The sequence below is a fragment of the Ochotona princeps genome, chromosome 3, assembly GCF_030435755.1.
Source record: "Ochotona princeps isolate mOchPri1 chromosome 3, mOchPri1.hap1, whole genome shotgun sequence".
Taxonomy (NCBI): Eukaryota; Metazoa; Chordata; class Mammalia; order Lagomorpha; family Ochotonidae; genus Ochotona; species Ochotona princeps.
In genome coordinates this window covers 77,616,579-77,628,980 of record NC_080834.1, presented here as the reverse complement: position 1 = coordinate 77,628,980, position 12,402 = coordinate 77,616,579, and the positions used below count along the sequence as shown (strand labels likewise).

General features: G+C 39.2%; 1 protein-coding gene across 15 annotated transcripts in view; it reads right to left on the bottom strand.

Annotated features, from left to right (window-relative positions):
- Positions 1-12,402, bottom strand: part of PHLDB2 (pleckstrin homology like domain family B member 2) — a 105,521-nt gene that overhangs the window by 66,987 nt on the left and 26,132 nt on the right. The window lies entirely within an intron of this gene.

Genomic DNA, 12,402 nt, shown 5'->3' with positions numbered 1-12,402 from the left:
CATGAAAGGCAGTGTTAAGTGTTAGCTCTGTTATCTAAAGAGAGTCCCCCTGGTCTTTGCCATGGGAGGCCCTCTGCTGTCACCACTGCACCTTACTCCCTCCCACTGTCCTTGTAGCTTTGTCTTCTTGACTACTCCTTCTCCTACCCTCCTCTGTATACCCTATAGCCTCATTCTCTCAGGCTGTGGAGGTCAAGAGGCCTTCATCTTCTTCCAAATAAATAATAAACCATCTTGATCAGAATCCCTAGATAATCTCTTTCACTTCCTCACTTTCCTTCACACCACACTCTTGTCTCAGAGAAGATGCTCAACTGCCACATTTCATTCCTCACTCCTGTCTGGCCCTCCACCATCTGGGGCAGCAGCAATCTGGGGAGGTGTGTGCCGGCCTTTATGTAGCTGGGACACCCTGAATCAGATGGGCTGCTTTCTCCTTCTCCAGGAAAATTAGGATAAAGTAACCAGAAATAAGAGAAGCAGGACTTTTTACAAAGCTTAGAACCTCTCTCTGAGGCCTTATATCTTAAGGATTTGTGAGATAAATGGACTTTCCTCTACCACAGAACCCTCGGACTTCAAGAGAAAAATCTGTAATTCCGTTTAGTTAGAACATGGCTTCAGATTTGAGGTTCTGGCACTTACCAGGCCTAAAACAGCAATTTAAAACATGAAGATCAATGAGTTGCACCTGGATTACTTGGTATGTAAAATAGAGACACTAAAATTAGCACCTACTTTAAGGAATTGGGGGAAAGTTGAATAAGGAGCTGTATGAGAATGTACTATACACTAAACTTGAAGTCTACAGTAGGTGTCTCTCATGTAATAGATGTTCAGTGTGTTAGCCACAGATAGCAATGCTTTCATCACAAATTTGATGTGGAATCAATAGTTATCACCTGGGTTCTAATTAAGCAAATCTAATCATTTTCAGGGACTGAAAATACAGGAAAAATACATTTTGTAATCCAACATTTTCCTTTAAGCCCACAAGTCCATGGATTCCTTTCGCAATCTGGGAGGAGACACAATTATCTCAGGGCCCAGCATTCTGTATGCCTTTATTCCAGCAACAGAGCCCTAACTAGTTTTTTTTTTTTTTCCAAAGATTTTATTATTATTGGAAAGCCGGATATACAGAGAGGAGGAGAGACAGAGAGGAAGATCTTCCATCCGATGATTCACTCCCCAAGTGAGCCGCAATGCGCCGGTACGCGCCAATCCGATGCCGGGGCCAGGAACTTCCTCCAGGTCTCCCACGCGGGTGCAGGGTCCCAAAGCTTTGGGCCTTCCTTGACTGCTTTCCCAGGCCACAAGCAGGGAGCTGGATCGGAAGTGGAGCTGCCGGGATTAGAACCGGCGGCCATATGGGATCCCGGGGCTTTCAAGGCGAGGACTTTAGCCGCTAGGCCACGCCGCCGGGCCCGCCCTAACTAGTTTTTACAGTAGCCAGAGCAGAAAAGATCCTTCCAAATTGTTACTATTCTTTGGTCCCTTCGTTACCAACAATACTGAGCAATACATATTCTCTGTACATTAAGCCTAATGGAATAGCTTCTAGAAAAAAAACTATCTAAACAATCCATTCTCCTATCATGTTGACATACTCTGCCTTTGACATAAAACCCAGGTTCCTCTTACATTGCCCCTGGTTCTGCTTTAACTTTCAGAGGTCCTGATGACCTGACACTACCCTATCTAATATATTCATCATCTGAATACCTGTGGATCTTGTCATAGCCTGCCTTCACTCATGCTCACACAAGGACTTTCAGTTCTATTAGCCTCATCTCATAAGTCAATTCCTCACATGGCTGATGGTTAAGGATGATTAGTACTCAACTGTGTTTTAACATCTCCCTCAAACTCACTTGCATGCACTACTATTTCTAGCAATCTCTGTTTTATACCAAGCTTGCACTTTAAAGAGATAGAAATGTAAAATAAAGTTACATAATATATTTCATTAACATTTTAAGTTAGTCTTCACCACTTTAATAACTCAATGGCATTATGTCATAATTACATACAGCATAAAGTCATGCTTAAGTAATATTTATTTTTATTCTTTCACTACAAACATGCTCTAATAAGTTGATTCAATTAATTTTATTAACAACTTTGCCCAAACTGGTTATTATTTACATTTTCGTAGGCAGACTCAGTTAATCTGTAATCACAACGGCCATTTGCTGAGGATCCTCTGAATTTTACTTCTTTTCTTGATGCGTTTTAGTATCCTGTTGCATTTAAAATCAACTGGCAGACAGGCCAGCCATGAAATGTTTGGCTTTTAGGGACTATTAAGGATGCACAGGGATTATTCATAAAATATTTAAAGACAAAATTGGAGCAACAAGGTCTGCTATGAATGATTCCATAACATTTTTTTTTTTATTCCATAACATTTTAAAAGGAAAAACATCCTTCTTCCTACTGACTGAAAAACACCAGTCAAAAAGAAAGGCATGTGATCAGTATCATCATAATTTCTTCATAGCATCTAGGAAAAACAAACCTGGTGTTTTCCCTCTGAAATGGACAGTGTTTCAGAAGCCAGTACTCACGGTGCCTGAGCATCCCCTATTAGAGAAATGTGCTGCCACTGCACATCACTGAAGGAAACACGCCAAGAGGCTGGCACAATGGCTCAACTGGCTAAGACTCGGTCTGCAAGTGCTGGCAGCTCACAGCTGTATCCTGGCTGCTCGACTTCCCATTCAGCTCCCTGCTCATGGCTTTGGAAAGCAGGGAAGGATCACCAAAGACCTGGGACCTTGAATACACCTAGGAAATCTGGAAGAAGCTCTTATGTCCACTTTGATTTTACCAAGTTGTAGATATTCTTTCTGTTTTTCTATCTTTTTCTTCTGACAACAAGACACAATCGATTAAAACGCTTCCAGAACGTTATATAGCATTTTACTGTATTCAATCAAAATCTGTGCATGAGTGGTATCAAAACCCTTAAGATTTCATAGAAAAGTCAACATACTGTAAAGAAAGTCAACATGTAAGAAGGGAAGACTATTACACATTAACTAAATACTATCATGCAATTATTTGTGAATATACCATGTGTGAAAATCTGAAAAGCATTTTGTATATAAATAGAAAATAAGCAATATCTTCTTTAGCTAAATTTGAGAATCACGTTAGTAACTTGTAAAATTGCGATTTCTGCCAAATATGACTTAGGTCCTGGTGCCTGTGACCTGATGAAAAAAATAACCTTTCGATGTTCAACCTCTGCTAATCTACCAGAATGAAAGGATGGTAAATATACGCAACAGCTGCTACTTTTCCTTCTACTCTGCATTACCTTAAATTTCAATAAAACATCAATTTATCCAAACCCCAAATTTTCAACAGAACATGATTTCCTCCTCCCATACTTAATCAGTCTTTACTAAAATGAAGCTCTTGGCTGTTTTGAACTTTAAAATTCTAATTTCAGGGAAGACACCATGGTATAGTGGGCTGGGCCTCTACCTGCAGTGCTGGTGTCCCAAATGGGCACCAATTTGTGTTCTGGCTACTCCATTTTCAACCCACATCCCTGCTTATGACCTGGGAAAAAAGCAGAGGATGGTTCAGGTCCTTGGGCCCCCGCTCCCATATGGGAGACCTGGAAGAAGTTCCTGGCTCTGGCATTTGGGGAGTGAAAGGTCACTCTGTCTCTACTTCTCCCTGTAGTTCTGCCTTTCAAATAAAAATACAATAAATCTTCATTAAAAAAAATTCATAATCTCACTGACATTGGTTCCTAGACATACTTTTCCAAATTCCTTTACTATATGTACACTAAGAACCGTGCACATCATATAGAAGATAAACAGAAACTCTGACAAGTGGAGAAAAGGAGGCACATCAGCTAGGACTGAGGGCCAAAGAAAAACAAGCAGCTGTGTTTCCTAGGATTTCCCTCTGGCCCATTTATGATTTTGGAGCTAAAGGAAGAAAAACAACATGTAACAATCTGGCTCAACCTCCATAGAATTATGCTGAGTGGAAAAAGCCAAACCTAAAAGTTACATATGATGTGATTATACGTGCACAACATACTTAACATGAAAAAATTACAATAGAGAACAGATCAGTGGTCCCACTGGTTATGGCGGAAGGAAATGAGTATGTCCGTAAAAGGTCAACACAAGGGACCCCTGTGGTGTCAGCACTGACAGTGAGAGTGCCAGTTCCTTGGATGTCAGAATGACCAGTGCAAGTTGCTGACATTGGAGGAAACCTGGTAAAACATATCCAGGAATACTCTGAATCACTTTTTCTTAAAAGATTTATTTATTTTTATTGCAAAGCCAGATATACACAGAGGAGGAGAGACAGAAAGGAAGATCTTCCGTCTGATGATTCACTACCCATGTGACCACAATGGCCAGTGCTGTGCTGATCCAGAGCCAGGAACCAGGAACTTCCTCCAGGTCTCCCACGCGGGTGCAGGGTCCCAAAGCTTTGGGCCGTCCTCAACTGCTTTCCCAGGCCACAAGCAGGGAGCTGGATGGGAAGTGGAGCTGCTGAGATTAGAACTGGCGCCCATGTGGGATCCCAGGGTGCGTTCAAGGCGAGGACTTTAGCCGCTAGGCCACTGCGCTGGGCCCTCTGAATCACCTCTTACAGTGGCAACGCCAGCTGCAATTACCTCGAAATAAATACTTTAACCTCCTGAAAGTGCTTTCTAATAGGTCATAAGCTACACACTGAGGTGGCTAAAATAAAGGTGTCAATTGAGAAGGTGATGAATGCGTGCTTCTTTTATAATACTTCTTTTTTCATTTTTTGATAAATCAGTTTTACAATTCAAAAATATTTGATGAACTATTCCCATAGACTTTTCTAAAACTGGAGAAAAAACTCCTTATTATAAGATTTAACCAGCATTATCACCAAACCCATTTTCTAATATTTTTAAAAAACAAAGGAGTAGATACACAAAATAATGACAACAAATATGAAGACCCCTTTTGCAACAAAAAATAATCAATGGTTCTCCATCATGTACCTCCACTTCCATATTGTTGTTGGTACTGATGTACTCAATTTTCACTTGATTTGTATTTCAAATTTCACCTAGTTGAATTTCATGTATCAGCTTTATTTCTTATTTAAAATCATAACTCATAGAATGATATATCATTCTGAAAGAGAGTGAATCTTCCCCCACAGCTGCATCTGTGTCATGCAGGGTCTCTAGTAGTGTAGGATGCCCTCTGCATTCCAACACTTAACTGGGAAATGTTGCATTATGTGAACATTCAGAACACATGTCCCTCAAATCCTGAGCAGAGATTTTTAAATGCTTGGCACCATCAAGAGGCAATAGCTTGTACTGCCACTGTAACAAGAACCTCAGGTTTGATCTCAATGGTAGAAAAACCTGCTCTTAACAGCAATTGCCATAGATCACTGTTATATAAAATAACCGTTAAGACCTTAGCTCAGATTTCCTAACGGGAAGACTTCCAGGTTATTACTAAAAATCTTACTTTTCCTTTTCCATTCTTTGCCTGTCTATCTCTTCAATTGAAGAAAAAGAAAAAAAGGACAACTATTTTCTTGACTCTTAGTTAACTAGGGATTACTGACAATCCTAATTTTCCAATAATTAATTCCCTGGATTTTTAATGAACATCTGCATATACATCAGCAAAATGCTATTCAAAACATACAAAGAGAAAGTCCCTGTCCCTCATGACTCAAAGTGATCTGCTGAAAGTTACAGATTGACTCTTTAGAAACAAAGAGAGGCTGGTTGCTTAGAGAATAGATAACTAACCTAGGTAGTAGGTAACAGATACTATCATCAGCCTAGTCCTGCAATATTGTGCTAATAAAGGTAATTTCACTCTTTCTTAACCTAAAGAAAATTTAAATTACATGGTTCACATTGTATTTGTTAGCCAGATTTTATAACCTCTCCAGTAAGATATGAAAGTGAAAGAAGATCAGGAATGGGAGACAATTCCCTGGCTGTTTCAAACATTAGAACTAAGAAGGCTCCATAGGAATAATTCAGTTTAAGACTTTAGGATGAATCAACTAATTGAACAACAACTATTCTAATCCAGAATATATCATTTCCAAATATCCCTTTAGGGCCCAGCACAATGGCCTAGTGGTTGAATCTTCACGTTACATCCACCAGGATCCCATGTGAACACCAGTCCATATTCCGGCTGCTCTACTTCCCATCCAGCTCCCTGCTTGTGACCTGAAAAAGCATTAGAGGATGGCCCACAGCCTTGCGACCTTGCACCTGCATGGGAGACTCAGAGGAGGCTCCTGGCTCCTGGCTTTGGATGGCTCAGCTTGGCCGTAGCAGTAACTTGGGAAGTGAACCAGAGGATGCGAAATCTTTCTGTCTGTAAATCTGCTTTTCAAATAAAACAGTAACTATTAAAACTATTAACATGCAGGTAAAGACATAGCAAATGGAAGGGCCACATAAGAAAGTTGATTCCTTTCAAGTCACATTGTAGCACAATTTTTAGCTCTTAAATTTACCTTCACACTTCAAAGACTTTGTTCTGAAAAAAAAAAAAAAAAAAAAACTATGACTAAGCACCAACAGTCTCTTTGCAGTTGCTTGTTTATTTGTTTGTTGTATTCTTTATTGCTCTGCTACACAACTAAACCCTGCTGTCAAGCTTAAAAGCTTAAATCACAACTCAGCACAGCTGCATGTCAGTATGAATGCCTCCACGTCCAAGTTGCTTTGGGCGATCAGGAGATGGGAGGCAATGGAAACGGCTAGAAGCAAATGGAGAAGCCAAACAGAACTGTTAAGTGGAAGAACTTCCAAGAAGGCTCCCTGCCTATGGGTTTTGGAACATTGTTTTCCTAATTACAAAACTAAGTGATACTAACCTGTTAAACTCTCTGGTTTTCAAAATATCATCTGCATCTGACCACCATTTAGGACTTAGAGAGCACACAGATTTATTTGTTAAAATATCAAAACCCCTTAAGTATCTCAAGTGAATGCTCCCTTAATTTTTAGAACTATCAAATCTATCACATGTAACAAAAATTCTGACATGCAGCCTTAGTTTTTCTTTGGGCCCTGGAGAACATCAATTCTTGCAAGAGTACTAAAACATTTTAAAGCCAGAAAGAGTAACTCATTTTCCATCTTTTGGTTTTTAGGAAAAACTCTTCTTTTCTGGAAGCAAAGAATCCATCTGTGCTGATGTATTTGCCTTCTTTGTAAGGCGCTTCCCTGTTACCTGGAACTAAATGCATATCATCTAGGAATCTGAGAAACAACCCAGAGCACAGAATAAGGAAAGCCAGAAAGAATGCTATAACTGCATACCAAAAAAAGTCAAATTATTCTTCTTAAGTACAGATACAATACTTCCAATATTCAAGTCTGCTACCTAGACAGACAAGGTCTTAGCTTCTTGCAGATTAACATACTTAACATATAACATGCTTTTAAAGTAGCTGTAAGAAGAAATCGTCTTCCCAACATCAGAGAAGTGCTGAGTCAGACAGTTACCTATCCACATAACTGCCATGGAAATAGTAGGATGTTACTGGAAAGGAAGCCAACTTTATCCTTAGGAGATGCACAGTGATAGAAAACTGTACTCCATGGACCTTAGCTATCATGAGGCACCATGGACTGCAGTGAATGCCAGCAATGCTATTTCTCAGGCACTGCAATGACCACCGCCTGCCAGAAAAAAACCCGCGAAGACTGTTACAATGCAACTTATGGGAATCCATTGCTTCTGCACAATACTGTCGATGCTTCTGGCAATAACCCAATGAATGCTTTCAACACTACTGTCTCTTTTAGTTTTTTATTTCTAAAAAACTAAATTGTATTTAAAATGGATTTTTATACTCTGGAATGTAAGAAGCACGCAAAGGCCATCATTACCTCAGAATTACTGGGAGGTATGCATAGATCAAATGAGATGAAGAAAAAGACTATCTTGACTACTTTGTAAAGATTTTTTAATGTGTAGAACAGCTAATTTGTCAAAGAGTCACTATCCCAGTCTTCCAAAGATAACGTATTCAGTGATGTTCCCGGCTATAAAGTGTGTTTTGTGCAAGGGAATTAAAATGACTGTTGAACTGTCCAAATGGAAGTCCTGAAGTCTATGAACTGATGTGTACACATTTAATTTGGACTTAGTAATTCTTTATTTAGAACATTATAAAGTCAAGTTTTTCATTATCTTGTTTTCTTTTTAAAGATTTATTTATTTTAATTGGAAAAACATATTAGATTTGTGGAGAGAAGGAGAAACAGAGAAAAAGATCTTCCATCTATTTGTTTACTCCCTAAATGGCCGCAATGGTCAGCTGATCAGAAATAAGGAGCCAGGAGCTTGCTCCAGGTCTCCCACATTGGGTGTAGGGTCCCAAGGCTTTGGGCCATCTGCTATTGCCTTCCCAGGCCACAGGCAGGGAGCTGGATGGGAAATGGAGCAACCAGGACATGAACTGGTGCCCATGTTGGATCTTGGTGCTAGTGAGGTGGGGATTGAGCCACTGAGTGATCATGCCAGGTCCTCATATTTTATTTTCAAAAGCATAAAAAGAAAAGACTGGCATAAAGACCAAAGCATAAACAGGCAGCTACGAGCAAGAAAAAAGGAATATATGGATGTTTACACATTATATATAAACATCTAAAATTGTACAGCAGTTGGAGATCATTTAGTACTGGTACGGAGTGGATATTACCCTTCATTAAGAGATTCCTGAGGTTCCTAATTATGGTTCACTCTTTTGTTAATAAAATTATGCTGAGTTTTCAAAAAACAGTGAAGAAGTAAAAAAAATTAGAAAAAATTAAATGTTTTATTTATAGGAAAAATGTTTCTCATAAAAACTACTGACTTAATAACATTTCATCACCATTAGAAAGCAAGTTTACACAACGTGAATCCTTACACAAAATAAAGTGACTAGATAATCTGGCTTAAGAAACAGCCATACATCTTTTCCTCGTTTTATCATTGCATAAAACACAAAATTAATTTCATTTTAAAATATGATCTGGATTTTATCAAAATTTACTTTGCATGAACTTCTCAAATGTTTTATATTAATTTGTTGAAATATAAAATTAAGAATATTTCCATGAGATAAAAAAAAAAATTTGTATAACTAAGGCCCGGTGCAGTAGCCTAGCTGCTAAAGCCCTCGCTTTGAATGTGCCAGGATCGCATACGGCTGCAGGTTCTAATCCCAGCCGCCTCACTTCCCATTCAGCTCCCTGCTTGTGGCCTAGGAAAGCAGTCAAGAAAGGCTCAAAGCCTTGGGACCCCACACCTGAGTGGTAGACCTGGAATAGGCTCCTGGCTCCTGGCTTCAGTTTGGCACAGCACTGCCCACTGTGGTCGCACGGGGAGGGAATCAACAGACAGATGATCTTCCTCTCTGTCTCTCCTCCTCTCTGTGTATTCAACTTTCCAATAAAAAAAATCTTAAAGAGTTGTATGTAAATTATTTTTGTCATATCTTTTTGCATTAATAGTAATTATGTTCCAGAATGCTTCAGCTTCAACAAAATTCCCATCTCCCAATCAGAAACCATATTTGTATCTGAAAGAGAACCAGGAAGGACAAAAGCTGACAGAAGCAGAAAGGGGTTTGAACAAAGCAAGCATGATTGTCTTGACCTGTGATACCTGAAAATGTTAAGTCATCAGGAAGTAATAAAATGGTAACATTTTGGCAAAGTTTGTGCAATTTTGATCTTTATTCCTGGAATATTTTATGGAGAATGTGATGCATGACAAGCACCCTCGTGATATAAAACTAAGACACAGTTATTTCTGTTGAAATAATAGACTGATCCGAGGAAAATTAGTCTTTGCTTACAAAAGGTAAGTCTTATGCCCCAGCAGCAGAGACTTGGTGCCACCAGGGTAAGTTTCTGGGCTTTGTGCAAACTAGACTATCCTTGTATCTCTAAAATAACATCAGTTCCTCAGTTCTGAGTCACTTCAAGGTCCTTATTTATAAACTAATGTATCATCACTTTGCATAGTAGCTAGCCTAATCACAAAATCCACTGTGCTCAGTTACCCACAATTCTGTGCTAATCAAATGACAAAAATCTCCTTTAAGACTCGATTCACTTTCCATGATTCAGCCCTCCCTAAAACCCTGGGGAAGGGGGTAAGGAAATTCAAGATATTTTATACCTGAACTCTCTTCAGGTTTTCTTGGAGGAATTCTGGACAATTACAAAGATGCGTTCTTCAATCTTACAAAAGCAAAAAAATATTAGAAATAATAGGTTTCTTTTGGTACACTCCTTAGTTTTACAAGAAATGTATAAGATTTGTCAAATCAGATGAGAAGTCTAGCTTGTTCTAAGATGATTTTCTATAGCTAAAATGTTAGTATAAATTTAAAAAATAGTGTACAGATAATTTACTTTAGAAAAAGATCCTAAATACACGCCAATGCCCTTATTCTCTGAAATATGTTCTTACCTTCCAGGGAAAAACAAAACAAAACAAAACGAATGGAGTAAGAACAGTGTTTTATATCCTTTCACAAAATTTTAACTTTAATTCACACTGATACAGTTTAAGTTCATCATTAAATTAAGCACAGTCACTAATCTTCAGAATCGCCAATCAGTCATCACTTTCCTTCCAAGCATAACTCAAGAATGGGGTTCAGATTATGGACCAGAATGTGCCTTTAACAAAGACTCAATTTCAGAGCTCACAGAAGGGACTTCGTCATGATACCTGATATCTCAAAGAAGTGACTTAGAGGGCCCGGCGGCGTGGCCTAGCAGCTTAAAGTCCTCGTCTTGAAAGCCCCGGGATCCCATATGGCCGCCGGTTCTAATCCCGGCAGCTCCACTTCCCATCCAGCTCCCTGCTTGTGGCCTGGGAAAGCAGGAGAGGACGGCCCAATGCATTGGGACACTGCACCCACGTGGGAGACCCGGAAGAGGTTCCAGGTTCCCGGCTTCGGATTGGCGCGTGCAGGCCCGTTGTGGCTCACTTGGGGAGTGAAACATCGGACGGAAGATCTTCCTCTCTGTCTCTCCTCCTCTCTGTATATCCGGCTTTCCAATAATAATAATAAAATCTTTAAAAAAAAAAAGTGACTTAGAGATACATGCTTCTGAGCTGACACTGCATAAACAATGAGACAGAACTCAGCAGCTAAACCACATTTCCGAGACTCCTTTTAGTATAGAAACATATGAAATAATAAAACCAAATTAATGGCCCAAGATGAACAGGAAAAATAATTAGATAGAATTGATGGTACTGATAATGGAAATTAAGTTTCTCAAAATAGATATGTTTTGAGATATTATTGGTATTATTTCTAAGGTTCTTAAAATGACACTTTTTGTCATATATAGATGCAAATGATTTCTCCTCACTATAATCTAAATTTTACAATTTTATTGTTCTGTAGGGTTTACTGGTTTTGTTTGTGACTAAAAAAAGATCTTATTCAAGCACATTTCCTTAGTAATAATTAAAATAACTCTAATAATCCTGTACTTTGTAAACTAGCTCCACCATCTTGATGCTTCCATCATCAAGGAAATTACTAATCATATATGAATCTAAATAATTCTTAATGTCTATTCATTCTAAAAGGAAAAAAAAGCTTACACATAGAAGAGAAAGTAAAATGCAGTTATTTATTCTCATTCACTAGGCATATTTCTCTGTTTTCTAATTTTCAGCTTGCTACAAATTCACTGCCTGATATTCCTTAAGAATTCTCCTATCTTCTTATTTCCACCATTCTCCCCTTGCAAATATAAATTCATTTTAACTGGCGGGTAAAAAGCAGTTGAATAAATTTGGCAAGCACATGTACAGTTTGGAGTGACTGTGTTAGGCGTCACGATGGAAGAGTGTGGGGTGTATATGAACAGTGTAGAGAGGAGCTCAGTGCCACCGAGGTAGCCTTTGAACTCTGCAGACAACTTGCTACCAATTCACAGCCAGACTCCCCATGAGTCATGATTTCCAGAACTACTTCTATTGTAACTGCATCCGCTGCTGCACGTATTAAACCTGCAGGTATTAATTATATCCTTCAAGTTTAATGGTGTATGTGATACAGATCGGCACTTCCTCACAGCCTTAAAGAAGAGTTTGTAAGACTCGTGAGAAAATCCGCAACACTGTCAGCTTTTTCAAGTATAATTCCTACAGGTGAGAGCTGTGCAAAGCAACTAAATGGATAGCTCCGGAAGACCTGTCAAATAGCACTGCAAGCCTAATACCAGTGAGCTGGGAAGGATAAGAGGAGGGGTCCAAGAAGGGATGGGAGCACACATGGAAACATTCCACCTAACTGAGGTCCTTGGAGTCCACTCCAAGGCCGCCCCAGACTCGCCCGCACCAAACAGTAAAGCCAACAGCA